The sequence below is a fragment of the Aphelocoma coerulescens genome, chromosome 6 (genome assembly GCF_041296385.1).
Source record: "Aphelocoma coerulescens isolate FSJ_1873_10779 chromosome 6, UR_Acoe_1.0, whole genome shotgun sequence".
NCBI lineage: Eukaryota > Metazoa > Chordata > Aves > Passeriformes > Corvidae > Aphelocoma > Aphelocoma coerulescens.
Genome location: NC_091020.1, coordinates 33,676,165 through 33,692,777, shown reverse-complemented (window position 1 = coordinate 33,692,777; position 16,613 = coordinate 33,676,165). Strand labels below are relative to the sequence as shown.

At 51.0% G+C, this 16,613-nt stretch overlaps 1 protein-coding gene across 5 annotated transcripts in view; it reads left to right on the top strand.

Annotated features, from left to right (window-relative positions):
- Positions 1-2,064: 2,064 nt before the first annotated feature.
- Positions 2,065-16,613, top strand: part of FAM53B (family with sequence similarity 53 member B) — a 45,103-nt gene continuing 30,554 nt past the window's right edge. The window contains exons 1-2 of one of the 5 annotated variants that reach the window (XM_069020229.1): positions 2,065-2,148; positions 13,355-13,465. The gene's annotated coding sequence lies outside the window, so the exon portion shown is untranslated. Of the gene's footprint in view, positions 2,149-3,132; positions 3,194-8,311; positions 8,711-13,354; positions 13,466-16,613 lie in introns of those variants that run through there. The other 4 variants (XM_069020230.1, XM_069020228.1, XM_069020231.1 and 1 more) reach the window with 4 other exon arrangements.

Below are 16,613 nucleotides of genomic sequence, written 5' to 3'. Positions count from 1 at the left end.
GTTATTTAAACAACATTACTGAAAATACTGTCTGTGGAAAACAGGTTTGTGCTTCAGCACCAGGCTTTCACACGTGCTGGGAATTCTCCACAGCCAGCTCATCTGTTGGGAAAGCACAGAGGATGAGAGGCAGAAAATGCTGGGTTTGGAGTGAGCTGCAGAAGCAGACAGAAAACAACTTTCTGCTTGAGTCTTGGAGCCCAAGGCTGCCACGGGAATGGATTCAATTACACTCTGAGCTTTATTGCTGAAATATTCCACTGGGAAACCATAAAAAAACATTTTCAGACTTGATTCCCGAAGTTCTGGAAAAGGAGTTAGCAAGTGTTTTATTGCTACCAGTCTCAACACGTGATAAGAAAAGCAAATACTGAGTGGGATGAAGGAACATGATGCAAAAGCCCCTTCACATCATCAAACCCTTCTCCCTGTTCATCGCCCACTCAGACTGGCCACTCCTGCTTATTGTTATGTGTACTGAGCACGGAGCCACTTTTATTGAGATCAGCCCTCACTGTGTTGGTGGGAGATGTTCCCTTGTTAAATATCTGCCCACTACTTCTGCTTGCTTCCCTCTTACTTCTTCACTGCATTAAATACTAACTGATAAGTCTTTCTCGACAGTAATTTGTTGTCCTGGGCTGTGCAGCAGCAGGGCAGGACACGCTGAGCACTGCTGAGTTCACAGCTACAGCTTCCCTTACCATTCATGCCCTTACTTGTCCCTCACTTGTCCCTACACGCCATCCCCAGCACCGTGCCCGGCCATCCAGCCGGGTGGATGAAATTCAGCCCCAGATTCATTCCTGATGACATCTGTGTTGTCTGCTCGCATCTGTTTAAGATTAATGTTTAGGCTCTGTTTTGTAATGAGTCCTAAATCTTCCTTTTAGCTGTCATGTAGTTTCCTTGTTCGCTCGTTACGCTCGCTCTTGGAAGAAGCCCGCGTGCTGTGCGCGGTGCAGCCTGCGTGGATGGAAAATGTCACTGTGGGAGCACAGGGTTGCTAAAGGCCATTCCCACGTGAAGCCACGCAGATGTGCCTCTCAGTATTGCCGAGCACCCATGGCCCCCTTCTAAATGGGCTTCAAAGAAACTGGAGAGGCACTTGGGACAAGGGATTGGAGTGATAGGACAAGCGGGAACAGCTTCAAACTGAGAGGGCAGGGTTAGGTGGGAAATCAGGAAGAAATTGTTCCCTGTGAGGATGGTGAGGCCCTGGCACAGGTAGCCCAGAGAAGCTGTCGCTGCTCCATCTGTGGAAGTGTCCAAGGCCAAGTTGAAGAACCTGGTCTAATAGAAGGTGGTCTTAGCCAAGGCAGAGGATTGGAACTAGATGATCTTTAAAGGTCCCTTCCAACCCAAACCATTCAATGATTCTATAAAAAATGGAGAGAAAAATTTAAGTCTGGGATTTTTTTCTTTTGCCGTATCCCACCAGTGGGTGTAGGGGCGGATGGTGTCCATCTGTGATGTGCCAAAACTTGGGCGCTAGTTCTTCTTGCGGGTGGACCTTTCAATGAATTGCTGATGGAATCCAGTTCCCCTGCTCCTCCCCGGGCCGGCCGTGCCACCAGGAGTCACTCTCGGCCTCCGAACGGGCCGCGGAGCCCCACGCGAGCCGCACCCGCAGCATCCCGGGCTGCGGGGCCGTGTGCAGGCGCTGATGCCGCGGAAGCGCTGCCTGCGCCAGCCCGCGGCTCTCCGTCGGGCAGCGCCGCATCGCTGCCCGAAGCCCCCTTTTTTATTATTTTTGGACCTTTTTTCCCCTACACACGCTCTTTCTGGCGATGTTTGACCCCGGGGATGCCCGCTCGGGGCGGCAGCCGGGGGTCTCCCCCGCCTCCCTTCGCAGCGAGCGCTCCGGTGCGCGAGTCCCCGGGGCGGGCGCTCCGCAGGTGCGGGCCGGGCTCTGCCCGCGCTGGCTCCGCTCAGGAAGTGACAAGCGCATTTCCTCCTCCTCCTCCTCCTCCTCCTCCTCCTCCTCCTCCTCCTCCTCCTCCTTCTCCTCCTCCTCCTCCTCCTCCTCGCTCCCTCCCTCCCGCCCCGCCCGCAGCACGGCGGCGGTGGCGGCAGCGGAGCGCGGTCGGAGCGGCGCCCACAGCCGGCCCGGCCGGGCCGCGCCGCCGCCACCGCGGGAAGCGCTCGGTAAGCGATGCCCGGAGCGCAGCGGGGCCGTGCCGCCCCGGGGGCTGCCGGGGGGTGCGGACAAAGGGCGGCGGTGCGCCCTGCCCGGGGACGGGGCGGCACGGAGGGGATGGGGTAGGAGGGTGGTACCCCCCGCCGCCACCGCATCCCCGCGGAGCGGGCTGGGGATGTCCGCCCTTTGTGCCGTCGGGTCTCACCCCGCCCCGGGGTGAGCGGGGGGCACCGCGGAGGAACCTCCTGGGCGGCCGGAGGGAGCGTGGAGCGGTGGGATGTGTGTCCGGAGCGGCGGGGGCTGCGGGATGCTGAGCCCGACGTGCGGGGATGGGCGGCTCTCCGGAGTTTGGCGAGCGGGCAGCGAGCGGTCCTCACCCGCTCGGAGTCCTCTGCCTTTGCCTCTGGAATTATTTCCTGCGAAAGGATCAACACGTGCTTTCCTTTCTCCGGGCCGAGAGTGGTGCTCAAGGGGGCTGAAACTCGGATGCCGTCGGGCTCGGTGCAAAACTCCCCGGGTTCGGGGTCTCACGGGGGGCTGCAACCCAGGGCAGCTGTGGCTGAGCATCCCCGCAGAGATGCTCTCCAGCTCACCGAGGGCCAGCGCACGCTTCCCACCGTGCCATGCCTCGGATTTCACTCCTGGCACGCGTGAGGTAGCTCAGGGCAGCAAGAGAGGGGGACAGGCCGGTCCCTGCGGGGGTCTCCAGCCCCCGACGCTGCTGCGATGGGACACGGCAGCTCCACGCTGTGTGAAGTGCCCTGGCAGTGGGGTTGTCCTAGAAAGCCTGCAAGTCTTGTTTCTCCATTCAGTGACGTCAGGTTGACCAGGTTCTAAGGTACATGAAGGTGTCACGTACAGCTGTACGCTGAGATTTCACGAGTAAGGGGCTTTTCCTCAATAATTTTAATTTACTTGACACAGAGAGAGTTTGCAGCAGCGCGGTGCCTGTGACTGAGTTGTGCCGCTGCCTCTCGGTGCCGTGCGGTCTCCACAGATGCTCGTGTACCTTGGCAGCTTGTCCCCTCCTTAGGAAATCCTCTGGAGTGAAAAGTAAGCGTAATTTGTTATGAAATAGGCTGATAGACGAAACTTCAGTTGGCGATTGAAACCAGATGTGCATATTTTCCTTTTGAATCCTCAGGCAATAATAAAAGTCTATTTTGACAGATTAAAAACTACTTGCAAATTGCAGAGGTAGCAGTGTTTTGTGATAATCCAGTAAAAACACGGAGGGCTGTGAGCATCTCTGCCCAGTGTCTGGTATCTCCGAGCACAGGAGATGCTGCTGCCATCACAAAGCCCAGGTTCCCTTGGCCTACCTCTGTCATGGGCAGAAATATTTACCAGGGCTTGGCTGAGGGTTGGAAAAAGAAATAAAGAAACCCCAAAACAGTGTAGATAATGTTTCTAGAGAAAATATTTGCGGTGGGTCATGAAACAGATTAATTAGAGTAAAAAACCTGAATTTCAAAGCAGTTTGCTCTGTCCTTACCTGTCGTGGCTCAAAGAGGGCTTGAAGTGAGCTTCTGATTTGTTCCTTCATTTTTGAAAGTCCTCTGGAGCCTGAGGATGCTTGTGGTGGTGGGTGTGTCACACCCAGCTCTGGCACGGCCGGGCTCAGGGAGGCAGGAGGTGTGCCTGTGCTGGAGGCACTTCATCGGGAGGAGCACTCAGCCTTCTCACTTTCAAAAGTGGGGGGGGAAAAACCCAGCCAAAACAACCTGCCGTGGAATTGCTTCCTTCTCTCCACTTCAGAGGGAAGGACACCCTGCCAAGCACGGCCACGTGGAGCACGGCCACGCGTGCTGGAGGGTTTGCAGCTGAATCCCTGGCTCCAGGCTTTCTCACTTCCAGCTTCAACCCAGAGGAGGGAGGGAAACTTCTGCGACTTCCAGCTCTGCACAGGGCCAAGGTGTCCAGGAACCACACTGGTTATAGAAAGCAGATGGTCTTTTGCTGGAAATGCAAAACTTTGCATAGAAAATCTGTGCAAATCAGTTCAGTAGATAATTGATTTGTGTGAGTGAGATCCAGATTTTGTATATGGAGATCAAGCAGACTGTGGGACAGAGCCAGCACCAATGTAGGTTAATTTTCAGCTATGGATACCTGCATAAATAAATACATGTGTATAAATATGCACACAAGCAAATAGGCAAACATATACCAGTACAAATCCCCAAATCTGCTTTGGTTAATTATATGCAATAACATTTTTTTCTAGTAGCAAAGGCTTGCTTCACTTTCAGCAGAAGTATAGGTAGAACAAGATACACAACTTTTTGCCAAAACACCTGTATTTGTGTGCAGAACTGACACCGTGGGCTGTGTCCTGATGGGTGAGGACGGGAATGAGCTTTATCCCATTTGCCTGTTTATTATTGCTGGTTGATTTCTGATTTCTCAAATGGCAGCTGCATTGTTTGAGACTCCTCTTCCTTTTTTCTTTCTTTCTTAAAATGTTGAATAGCGTTTTCCATTTCTTGGTCTGGATGGAGGTGGTTTGCCCTTGCTTTGTAAAATCTCAGATGGAAAAGGGGACACCCCAAGCTGAAAGGGTGATTTTGGTTTTGTTCCCTTCCCCCTCCCATGTCACGTGGCTTGTCAAATGGTGTTGCTGGGAAATAGTCCTAATGAACATTAATCTGTGGCAGGACAGACTTTGGACCAACAGGCTGGGACGGGGCAAGGTGCCAGAGATGCTCATAGCTGTTTGGAGAGCTCAGCCCAGCGGGGTCGAGTCTCCTTCTCACATCCCAGGGTAGGGAGAGGGCAAGCAGAGCCTTTGTGTCAGATCTGCACTCGCCAAAACTCACTCTTGAATGAAAATACCTTCAGAAAGACAAGTTTTATCCCCGTGGCCATGGGGGACTAGGGCAGCAGAGGAGCTGGGAGGTTGCTCCTCTGCAGCTCCTCAAGCAAACGCTCTTCTTGGCTGACGTTTTCTGCTCCTTTCTCTCCCAAAATGGGGAGGAGGAGGAAGAGGAAGCAAGCCTGCTGACTCGGGGAAACAGAACTAAAAAAAAAAGCAGGTCTGCCGAGCAGCAGAGGGCTGTGACTGCCGTGGGTCTCACGTGCCCGGTGTGGTGGTGGAGCGAGCGGTGGGAGCCACAGTTCCCATTGCAGGGGTCCCTGCGGGGCTGGGCAAAAATATCACCAAAACAACAGCTCCTCCAGCATGTCTGCTCCTCAGAGAGCTAAATATAAACTAATTGGGCGTAGAGGAGGGAATTTTCCACCATGCTATTCCTCTGTGCCTGCCAGCCTGCCGGGTCATGAAGTCTATGGGCTGCTCCCCCCTGGGGAGGCCCCTGTCCCTGAGCCCCAGCATGGCACGGGATGAGTGCCACCACTTCCTTTAGGGATGAGACCTTCTGTACATTCCTTGAAAGCAGTCAGGACACTGGCAGACCCAAGCCCTGGAGCTCTGTTTCTGCCCACAAGTCTCCCTACAAGCAGTGGCCGTGCTGTAATAGTGGAAAAGGGCTTCTCCAAGGTCACGCTCCGTGCCCGCAGTTGCAGCCTGGCTGCCCACGACCCAGCTATTTCTGTGGAGCAGCAATGCAGAACGTGGCTCTGCTGCGGGGAACTGGAGAGAGCAGATCCACAGGCAGTTTTGTTTTTCCAAACTTTTCTGAGTTGGCTGCCTTTAGAGAGACAAAAATTCCCAAGCAAGAGCCTGTTTCTGAAACCTCTCTGGGATGGTGCATCTCAGTACAGGCTGTGGATGTGTGAGTCTTTGGTCATCAATGGGAATTGAAAATTAAGAAGTGTGGTGGTGCAGTTAATTTCCAGCCAGAATTTCTCCTGGCTTCAGGTGGTTTATCCATGAGTTTTGTAGCCTATGGCATTGGATATGTGTGATACTGCATCTCATGCATCTGGCATATGCTATGTGAGATAAGTAAGATTTGATAATGTTTGAAGTTTCTCTGAAATGCAGGGAGAAGTAAACTGCATTAGACTGACCTGGAGGAGCAGCACCAAACCCTGTGTGAAGCGTGGCTGCTCCCAGCACTGCAGGCTGTGGGTCCCTGCATGGATGGGTGGGAAGTACCAGGCGAGTTTGGCTCAGTAATCACTTCATTTGAGTAATATTTTAAGAACTGGTTGAAGGAGTGCAAAAAATCTGTTCTGGTGCATTGAGTTTCTGTACCTCCCCCCTAAAAGTGTACTCAAGGGAGACTTGGTCATGGTTTTTGCTTTTAGAGGATTAAATATAGCAGCATCATTGGTGTCACTCCTCTGTAGTCCATTTGAAGCATCCCTTGGGCTACATCATTCCCTGTATTTGTGGCTCCTGGCCATAGCTTTTGCTTTCAGCAGCCAGGGCTCAGGGCTGGCTGTGCGGTAGGTACGGGACCGTGGTGAAAGAGGAGTTTGACTTCGCGGCCGTTTTGTGCTTACATATCCTTACGTCTCCTAGGGTTTGTAAAAAATGGGATCTGGCAAGCTTTGATCCAGCAGCTGGAAAACCTGCTCTCCTTCTCTCTGCTCAAAACCAGCTCCTGAAAGGAAGGACCAGGAGTCCTTTGGATGGCTGAGGAGAAGCAGGGCTTGGGGAGGTGGTGCTGCAGAAGGACGTGGCTGCCGAGGTGCATCGGTGACTGGCTTTGGTCTCAGCGACTGGTCTGGACCAGTGGGTCAAGAGACTCACCCCTCATCCTGCTCCTAAAGCCAAGGGGATGAGTTAAAGTGTGTTACTTATTTGCATTTAAGATATTATTATTTGTCCTTTACCCCATGACAACTCTTGCAGTGACCCCAGACAAGCATTCGTGCTCCTCTGCCCCAGTTGTACAAGTGCCATCATTACTATTCTGCACCACTGGGAAATGTTAATTATAAAGAAAAGGAATTAATGCAGACAACTGGTCTTCTCTGGTTAGGACAGCCTGGCAGCGCAGTTAGGCCAGGTGGAGCTGGCCATTTCTCATTTCAAATGATGTGGAAAAGTCACAATAACTGTCATTTTTGTTTTTCTGTGCTTGCCTTAACCTTACTGAGAACAGCCTTCTGGTGTGCTGGGAAATAGTTGTCAATGCTATGAAATTACTTCAAGTGTATATATTATTATCCCTGTTGCCACGTGCTTTGGGGTTTTTTTGTCTCAGCTGGTACAAATGAATATTGTATAATATTTTTGAAAGGACAAGTTTTAATACCATGAACTAGTTGCCAAAAGCTACAACTGTGTGCCAAAGCTGAAGAGCCATTATATTTATAAAGATACAGAACGCATTAAAAATATCCACTTTTGGTTTTGTAGCCTCTCTGTTAACTCAGAAAAACAGTTGGCCCAGAGCAGCTGTGGCTGCCCCATCCCTGGAAGTGTCCAAGGCCAGGTTGGACAGGGCTTGGAGCGACCTGGTCTGGTGGAAGGTGTCCCTGCCCGTGGCAGGGAGTGGGACAAGATGCTTTTTAAGTTCCCTTCCAATCCAGGCCATTTAGTGATTATTGGACCATCAGTTGTGTTATAAATGAAATGAATGCAGTGCAATGGATGGTACTTCTCAGAGTGAAAGCACTGTGGTTAATGAAGATGTACCTTGCCAAAATGTAAATGTTTCATTTAGAAACTCTCACCCGCATTTTCGGTTGTGCGTGGTTTGTGCTGTTGGTAGATTTTCCCGTGGAAGTTTCAGATGTAGGTATTTGAAACTTAATTTAAAGAAGAAGTTCCAGCTCTGCAGTGTGATGGATTGTGCTGCCAATGCCCTCCCTGTGCCTGTCCTGTGAACCCCACGATACACCATAAAGGTGGCAGCTTCAGGAGGAGCTGGACAAGAGCCAGGCCAGCCTGTGAGGAGCTGCTCTGTCAGTCCACCCTCCTGATCCCTGCACATCCCACCCTGGGACATGGGGGCTGCTGGGCACAGGGTGCAGCAGCTCATTCGGGGTGTAGGGCAGCGAGCCAGGAGAGCCCTGCTCCTGGGTCTGCTCCATGTATCACCATTTTTAGTGATTTTCTGAATTCTTGCCGGAGGACGGACTCGATGATCTTAAAGGTCTTTTCCAACCTAACAATTCTATGATTCAGTGTCTTTTAGAAAGGCCCCCAGTGCAGAGGTAAAGCTGTAGCACTGGCTGAGAGCCCCCTGCAGTCATTTATGGTGCTGTAGTTTATTGCAATGATTATTGTCTGTGTTGTTCAGGAAAAAGTTGCACTTTGCCCTTGCTCTGGATCTGCGTGGCTCCAGCCTCCCGCCGTGCTGGGAGGTGTTCCACTGCCAGTCTGCTCCCTCTGAGGGACCTGCTCCAATTCTCCTGCCCCCCCTGAGGCAGTCAGATCATCCTCAGCAGTCACCACTCCACGTTCCCCCGGTCTTGCACTGTACCTGTGTCTTCAAGCCCCCCAGTTACTCCTGGAGTCCCCTCCAGACCTTGGTCAGAGGTGGGAGGAGGCTCCAGGTGCCTGCAGAGGTCGTGGAGTGCAGAGCACAGAGGCTGTACCATCCCTTCTTTTCCTGGAGACCCCAAATTTATGCAGCCTGTGGACATACCCCTGCATGCCTGGGTAATCTACTGCACCATGCAGGAGCCAGGGAACATGCCCCTGCCTTTGAGGTGAGTGGCTTTTAAGCAATTTAGTTTTTTAAGGTGCATTTTAACATCTCTGTAACCAGCTGTGCTGGTCTCTTCTCTCGGCTCTGTATTACTGAGTTGTTCTGTGTATTCAGCGCTTTGCTGGTCTCGAGTCACTTACACAGCACTGGTTTTCCTGTTTCCTTCCCAATTACTGCCAGAAATACTGCATGGCATAGGGTGACAGTGTAGTTTCTGTTGCAGCCAGTGCCACCAGTCACTTGCAGGTCTGTTTGAGATGTGCCAGTCAAGTGTTATCAGTAGCTGTCATCCACTTCTGTGCACTTCAATGACGTGTGTTACACCAGCCCTCCCTTTCACCTGCACAAAGGCTTCAGGTGAGGGGAGAGCTCTTTCCTTGGTGCTGTAATTGTGATTCCTGACTCCCTGACCTTGCACTGAAACCAGAGCCTTGTTGGGCTTGAGGTCTCACCCACCCATTTACCAGGCTGGCTTGTGCCCGTCCTCGGGGACCATTGGTGGTGATGGCTCAGAAGACTTTTTGGCATGATCTTATAAAATTGAAGGGGTAAATTTATTTGGAGCTGTTGTTTAATAAGGATCTATATTTAGTGCCTGCTGTTTAATATCATCACCCCAGGTTACTCCTGACAAATATGACTGTTGCTTTCCTTTCTGCTTAGGACAGAAATGTTTATATTGTCTATTTCTTCCTTTTCTGTATCCTGACTAATGTTTCTGCTGCTGTCAGTGGGACTTCTTGTTGTCCTTAACATCTACAAAAGCCCCTGTATCTTGTTTTCCAACAGAACCTGATGTTTAACTCGCAGTCTCATTCATTTAAGGTGTTGGCATTATTTTAGGGACTCCATAATGGTTTACAAACTCCAGGATTCATTAATTCCTTCTCTCATTAGGATTGCAAGTTGATACATGTTTTTTCCATGTGATGAAGGTGGACGTTTTTGCTGCCCTATTTGTCCTGGGCAATCATTCATGTTTGTGCACTGACAAAATACCTGGCATGATTCCCTTCCTGGCAGCTTTGGAGCTGGTATGGGCTGCAGCATTTAGGTCAGTTCTCCTCGGGATGCCATTTCAGGAGTGGGCTTTGTGGTTCACACCATGCTGGTGCCGGGGCCAACCCCTCTGTCCTTTGGGCTTCCCCTTTCTGTGGCACAGGGAAAGCTGTTTCTCTCCTGATTTTCACCTCTGGCGTGAGAGAAGGAGGGATGTATGGAGACCTGAGGGATGGAAAATGCAGATTTTTATTTTCATTTTCCTCTTTATTACTGCATGTTCACACTGTCATAAATGAGCTCGAGGAACGCAGGGCAGGACTGTGTTCCTGCCAGCCCGAATAAAACCAGGGGCTGTTTGCATTTCCACTTACTTTTTTAAAGTGTTCCTCACCTCTGAGACAGGCTGCAAAATCTGGGCTTTTATGGCTGCTAAGCTACCGTGGAGCTCATCCTGCCTTACTCCATGGGAATCAGGGCCATCTCCAGGGACAAAGCATCCCAAATCTGGGAAAATTGTCCTCAGTGGGCATTACTTCTCAGGCTGGGCAATCCCCTGGTGGGGTACCTTGCTCTGGGGCAGTGGTACCTCGGGCTTGCTGGAGCTGTCCCTAGTGGGAAGCATCTCACTGCTGGTCCTCAGGGTTCCCCTGATGGAGCCAAACCTGCAGAAGGTTTGGGCTCTACGTGCTGCTGACACCTCGCAGGAGCCGGGAGTGTGTTACAGCAACAGATTCTGTATTATACCAGCCTCGCAAGCGTCTCCCTGCGATATTAAAAACACCAGCTAAAAGCCAAGTGCAAACTCTCAATGAATGGCTCCGTGGAAATGCTGTCAGGCACGTTTCAGTGCTGCTTTGGCTTTGATTTAGATGGGTAAACACGGTGAGTGGGTGTTTGCTTTGACTCTTCCCTCGTAGCGAAAGACTTCCTTTGAGGGAAGGTGAAGCCTCCAGTGCTGTTCCCCATCACAGCATCAGCTCGGGCTGCCTGTGGCTGGCTGTTGGCAGTGCCTTCACTGCATGCCTGGGCTTTGTGCTGCCCAGCAGCAGTGGGAACTCCCCCATTTTCCCCAGGATCAGGGATGCCCTGCCCAGGGCTCTGCTCACAGGTGCGAATAACCCTGGATTTCTCCATCCAGATTAGGCACAGTCATCCCAGTTGGGATGATGCTGCGGGAAGGACATCCTTGGCTTTTGTAGGCATCTCCCCCTGCTTGTCCCACACTCTGCTCTGTTCCCCTTGAAGCTTCCCAAAATCACCTCCAGCTTTAGCTGCACCAGGATGGCTCTGACATCAGAGACAGCCTTTGCCATGTGGTGGGTGGCCACTGGGGGAGGCAGGGTGGGTGCAGCCCGTCCTCTCCTTGCCCTGCTGCACCAGGAAGAGCCCCCCTCTGCTCCCCACACATTCCCCCATCTCCACCAGAGCTATCAAACCCAGCTCCTTGGCAGCCCCTGCACGTAGGAACAGTCTTCTGGTAACAGATTGTTGTGTATTTAATGAACCCGAGGAAAACAAGAAATGTGAAGGCTGCGGGGCGACGCGAGTTTGCTGTTCAGTCTGCCAAATTCACACTAATTCAGACAACTCACAGATGTTTGGCTGCTCGTTCGTTAAAGAGATTTATGGAAGATGCAGGGCTTGGAAATTTACGGAGAGACGGAGGTGGCAGTGTGGGCAAAGGTTTCCTGGCCCTGGAGGGCTCCTTCCCTCCCTCCACTGTGCCTTCCCCTTGCCGGTGTTGATGGCAACGGATGGACAAACAGCAGGGAAAAGTGCCTGTCGGTCGCTAGGAGGATTAATAAAGGCTCCAGGTTCGTCTTTCAGGAGCCCAGGAGCTCTTTGAAAGCCATTTCTCAGCTGAGGAATGAACCCCCAGAGCCTGCCCAAGAGCCAAAGTACTTTGGTCTAATGCAAACAGTGTAGGGTGTGCAGGTGACAGCAGGCACGTGTGTCACCCTGTGTGGGCACAGAGACCGTCCACTGAAAGCATCTGAAATTCTTTTTATACTGCCTGCTCAGTTCAGGGGGATAATTTCAATTTTTGGAAGGTTCTAAGTGATCATTTTGCTGGGCTTCACATGAGGATTCTGTAACCTTATGGTATTTATCCATAAAGGGGAGGTGGTAGCAGATAATGTGGAGTCTGGCAATTGATCCATACATCCAGTGTTTTCCTGTTTTAAATCCAGGCATGTCCATAAGGGCTGTCAGCCTCTACCTGTTCTCCAGCTCAGCCTTGGAGAAAGGAGAAATCTGACTTAGAAGCAGCATCCAAATCTGCTCTGACAGCGATGATGGTGTTGTGGCTCTTGGCAAGTGTTCCCCAGTTACACAGGGAGATGTCCCAGATCTTGCTCCTGCTTCCTCTGGGTGGATTTTTGGTGGGCACTGATGAGCAGCAGCTTTACAGTCAGTGCTGCAGCACTGAGTTCACTTTGCATCTCCAGGATTTGCTTCTCACAGAGACCTTGAGAGCTCTGGAGCCAGCAAGGAAGCCTGGGCTGGATGAGAACCCCCACTAACTGAAGGTGGTGAGGCCCTGGCACAGGTTGCCCAGAGAAGCTGTGGCTGACCCATTCCTGGAAGTGTCCAAGACCAGGCTGGATGGGGCTTGGAGCAACCTGGACACATGGAATGAGATGAGATGAGATGAGATGAGATGAGATGAGATGAGATGAGATGAGATATGAGTTTTAAGATCCCTTCCATCCCAAACCATTCAGTGATTCTAACCCTGAGAGCATTATTTTGCGTCTGTAAGCAGATGGGTGTTGTTTCATGGAGACAGGTATTTCGAGGGGTTCATGTGCTATTTGGAGCTGTTTATGCTTGAGAAGTGAGTCAGTAAAAGCAGAGTGGTGGGGCCATTTACCATCTCTAGCTCAGACATCTCAGGCTGTATATGGGAAAAGAACATAAGGAAGAAACAAGAATTGTTTTTTTGTGTCTGTTTACTAGAGCAGCATGCTCTGAGCAGTAATTAAAAGTAAACCCAGATCCTGCTGCCTTGTTCAGCATCCCTGGTTGTTGAGATTAAGCAGCCAAGGCAATTCTCAATTCAGCAATTCCTCAGCTTTTGGGAGCGTGGCCAACACTCACAGTGTCTCACAGACCACTGCAAATTCTTGTAATAAATCTCACAACTGGGGTGGCGGGGGAAACCCACAGAAAGGTGAGATGGTTTGTTGGGCCAGCAGGCTGGACTGCTGCTGCTGCTGCTGCTGCTTCAGCTGCTCTTCTCCACAGACACCTCTTGGTCCAGTATTTCCACTCTTCCCTGGAAATACTACTCAAAGGTAGAAGCAGTCCCCTAATGAGTGGAAAAGGCAATGATTACGGGTTTGCTCAAAGAAAACGTGTCCTTTCTGTGGTCATTGGGACTGGGATCATGCTGCAGGCTCTGTCTGCATGGCCCACACTTCCAGGGACGGGGCAGCCACTTTTCTGGGTAACCTGTGCCAGGGCCTCACCACCCTCACAGGGAAGACTTTTTTCCTAATATCTAATCCAAACCTACTCTCTTTCAGTTTGAAGCCATTCCCCCTTGTCCTGTCACTTCCCACGGCTCCTCGCTTGCACGTCTCTCTTGCTGGTCGCTGTTTTGCAATGACTAATTTTGCTTTCTTCTTTTCCTTTTCAGTTGCCAGGGAGGAAAAGGCAAAGTCACTGGCAGCACCATTTCCTTCGAGCTAAAGATGTTGAGACAAAGCACCTCTGCCCCTGCCCTGTCCTTTCAGTCCTTCCGCTGCTGGTGTGTACGGGACTCATTCCCCTGCCACTCCTACTCCCTAAGAGCATGGGGGCAATAAACCTTTTACTCAAGTAGATGGTGTGTAATTTTCCTTAATTCCTCTTATTCCTTTTTTTTTGTGAGAGCTTGCCTGCAGTTGAGGCTCAACCTGAGCATGTAGATCTGGGTATGAGCTTGGACTTCAGGCTGTCCCCAGAGACTAGGGGTGTTTGGAGGTGTGGTTTGGGGCTTGGAGTGCTGGGGACCCTCTGCCTTGTGTGACTTTGGTGTCAGGCTGAGGCAGTACCCAGGCATGTGGAGCAAGGGATCAGACTGAAATAACAGAGTTTTATTTGCTCAGTAATTCATTTATGGTTGTGGGCAGGACCCTGGTATGTGTGTTGTTCCTGGCAGGAGGGCTGATCTCAGGCTCCATAAGCCAGGTTGCACCTGGCCATCCGTGGTGGCTGCACATGGCATTTTTGGTTCCTAACGTGCCCCCATGGGATGGGTGCTGTCATGGCAGACCTCAAGCTCCTTCTGGCTGCGGATTTATTAGCGTGGCTGTAGATGTCAGCTCCATCCAGGCTGTCCTGCACTGGCAGGACAGATGAGTTCTGGGTGTGTTGGTGAGAACCTGTGTTCCTGTGTGAAGCTCTTGGTCAGAAGCATTGCAGTGATGTGGTTCTTGAAGCTGTGCAGCCCTAGGGAGCCTCAGACACTGCTTCCCCTTTGCTGTGTTATGTGCAGGCAAGTCCTTACTTATTAATTAGTGGTAAAAGCGTGTCTTTGTCTTGTTAGTCCTGGAAATGTCAGGTCTGGATGCAAGCAGGAGGCAGAGAAAGACATTTCCTTATTCCTTTTCTTTGGCTGGTAGTCTCTGAGTACCTGGAGCATGGGGTGGCAGAAGTCTTTGCCAGGCAGGATGGGAACACCATGTGGGAGCCATGGTGTCCTGGATGGTGTTTGCCTTTCCAGCAGCTGGAGAAGACCCTGTGGAGCAGGATGCACTGACTGCAGGCTCAGGGTGAGATGGGCAGGGCTGCAGCCTTTCTCCTGCCACGGCTGGGCAGCCTGGGTCAGCTCTTTCCTCTTGACAGAGTCCCAGGGGACAATCCTGAAGCGGCTGCCTCCGTGGAAATTTCGTCCTTTGAAAGTCACGTGCGCTGACTCATGATCCTGTTTACCCAGGACTAGTCCATGGGGCATTTTCAGAGAGTAAAAACTTCTTCTTGGGCTCTGAATGGCATCTCTCATGTTTATTGGAGGTTTTTGCCCCATAAATAAATTCAGTATTCACTAATGACATAGAATAGTGCTCAGGCAACAGGAACAAACTGCCCAGAGCTGAGCCCACTCAGCCCTGCTGCAGAAGGCAAATTATTGCCTGAGTGAGGAAATAAACCCAGACTTAGCTACATGCAAATGATAGACTTCATGGATTTTTTCCAAATTCATAACACAATAAATCAAGAAATTGGAGATGTACTCCTTGGCATTGTCCAAAGCCCTGAGGGTGAGACAGGATGTGCAGTGAGGAGATTCAGTGTGGCCCCAAATCATTTCTAAGAAGTGGAAGGATGGGGAGAGAGGCATGATTTTTAGTTTGGGTGAATATTGCCTTGTTATGCTCGCAGAAAGCCTTAAACCCCACAATTTTCAATTACAGTCACCAATTTTGGCTATTTCCCCAAATTCTTTGTAGGCCCCAGTGGGGTTTGGGAAGGGATGACCAGCTGTGCTGTGCCTGGTCCCCACAGTGGTCTGACTGCATGGAGAAATCAAGATGTGCACAGTGGAGGGAATTTCTGTTCCTCTGATGAGAATGGGTGGGTGGTGAAGCCCTAGAATCATGCTCAGAGTTTGGCCCAGAGGGATTAGGTTTGGTCCTTCAGACATGTGGGTCTAACCTGCATTGGATGAACTCCAGAAACACAGTGGCTCCTTGCTCAGCCACTTTCTTCAAGCACAGCACAGGGAATGCTGCCAGGGCAGGGGTAGGGAGTGGGGTCCTACTTGGGTCATGGCTCCTTCACTGGAGACTTCAATCAGCATTAAAAATTCAGCAGGGGCAGGTGATTTATATTCTGAGAGAATTCACACTGTTCTGCTTGCAAGGTGTATCAGTATGCAAAATGCAGCTCCAGCTCCTCATTCCCGTGTGCCCTTTCCACTGTAAATAGGTTTTATGTCAGTGTGTGTGTCTGGAGATGGATTATTGAGCTGGACAGGGGTTGAATGTTTTCTGTGCAAGAGGGTGGTGATGCCACAGCAAGTGGAAATCTGTGTGATGCTGGGCCTCAGTCGTCTTCACAAAGAGTATTTCTAGGGGTCAGACCATGGAATCAGGGAGTTGGTAAGGTTGGAAAACACATCTAAGATTGTGGAGTCCAACAGTTTCCCCAGCACAGGCAAGGCCACCACTGACCCATGTCCCCAAGTGCCACATCCACAGGGCTTTTAAATCCCTCCAGGGATGGGGACTTCAGGCTTGGTAACCCTTTCTGTGAGGAAGTTTTCCATAATGTGCATGGGGGTGTGATACTGGTCACTGTTCAGGCTCCCTCCAGCCATGGCAGAGCATCTGACAGGCAGTTTGCTGAATCCTGAGGTCTTTTCCATGCACTTCAGCGTCGCAGGTGAACAGGGCATGGCTGTGAGTGGTGCTTGGGGTAACACCAGTTGTGGGGTGGGGAATGGGACCTCCCTGCAGGGCAGGGCTGTTTGTCCCCCATGAGCATCTCTAGGGCTGTGCTTGTGCCTTGTAAGGAGCATATTTGTTCCCCAGCATTATCTTTTAAGCCCATGGATGAGAGTTGGATCATTTGACTTAATTTTTTTCCAAGCCCAACACTCCGTGGCTGTGATACTGTCCAGAAAGCAGCTCTGAGAGAAACCTCTTCCTACCTCTGCCACTGCAAAGATCACACAAGGCTTCTGCTTGGTCTGTGTTTTGAACCATGTAAAAAGCAGGGTTTGCTAAAATTTGGGGGTCTCTGTGCACTAGAGCTTCTCGTGGGCATTTCATACAGCTCAGGAGATTGTGTCTATCCCAGTGGCCATGGCTCGAGTCTAAACTTAACCTTGACATCATGATGAAGATATTTCCTTTATCTGACTGTAAATGAGGAAATACATTTCTTAAAGTAATTAATGGTCCCTGAAGAGT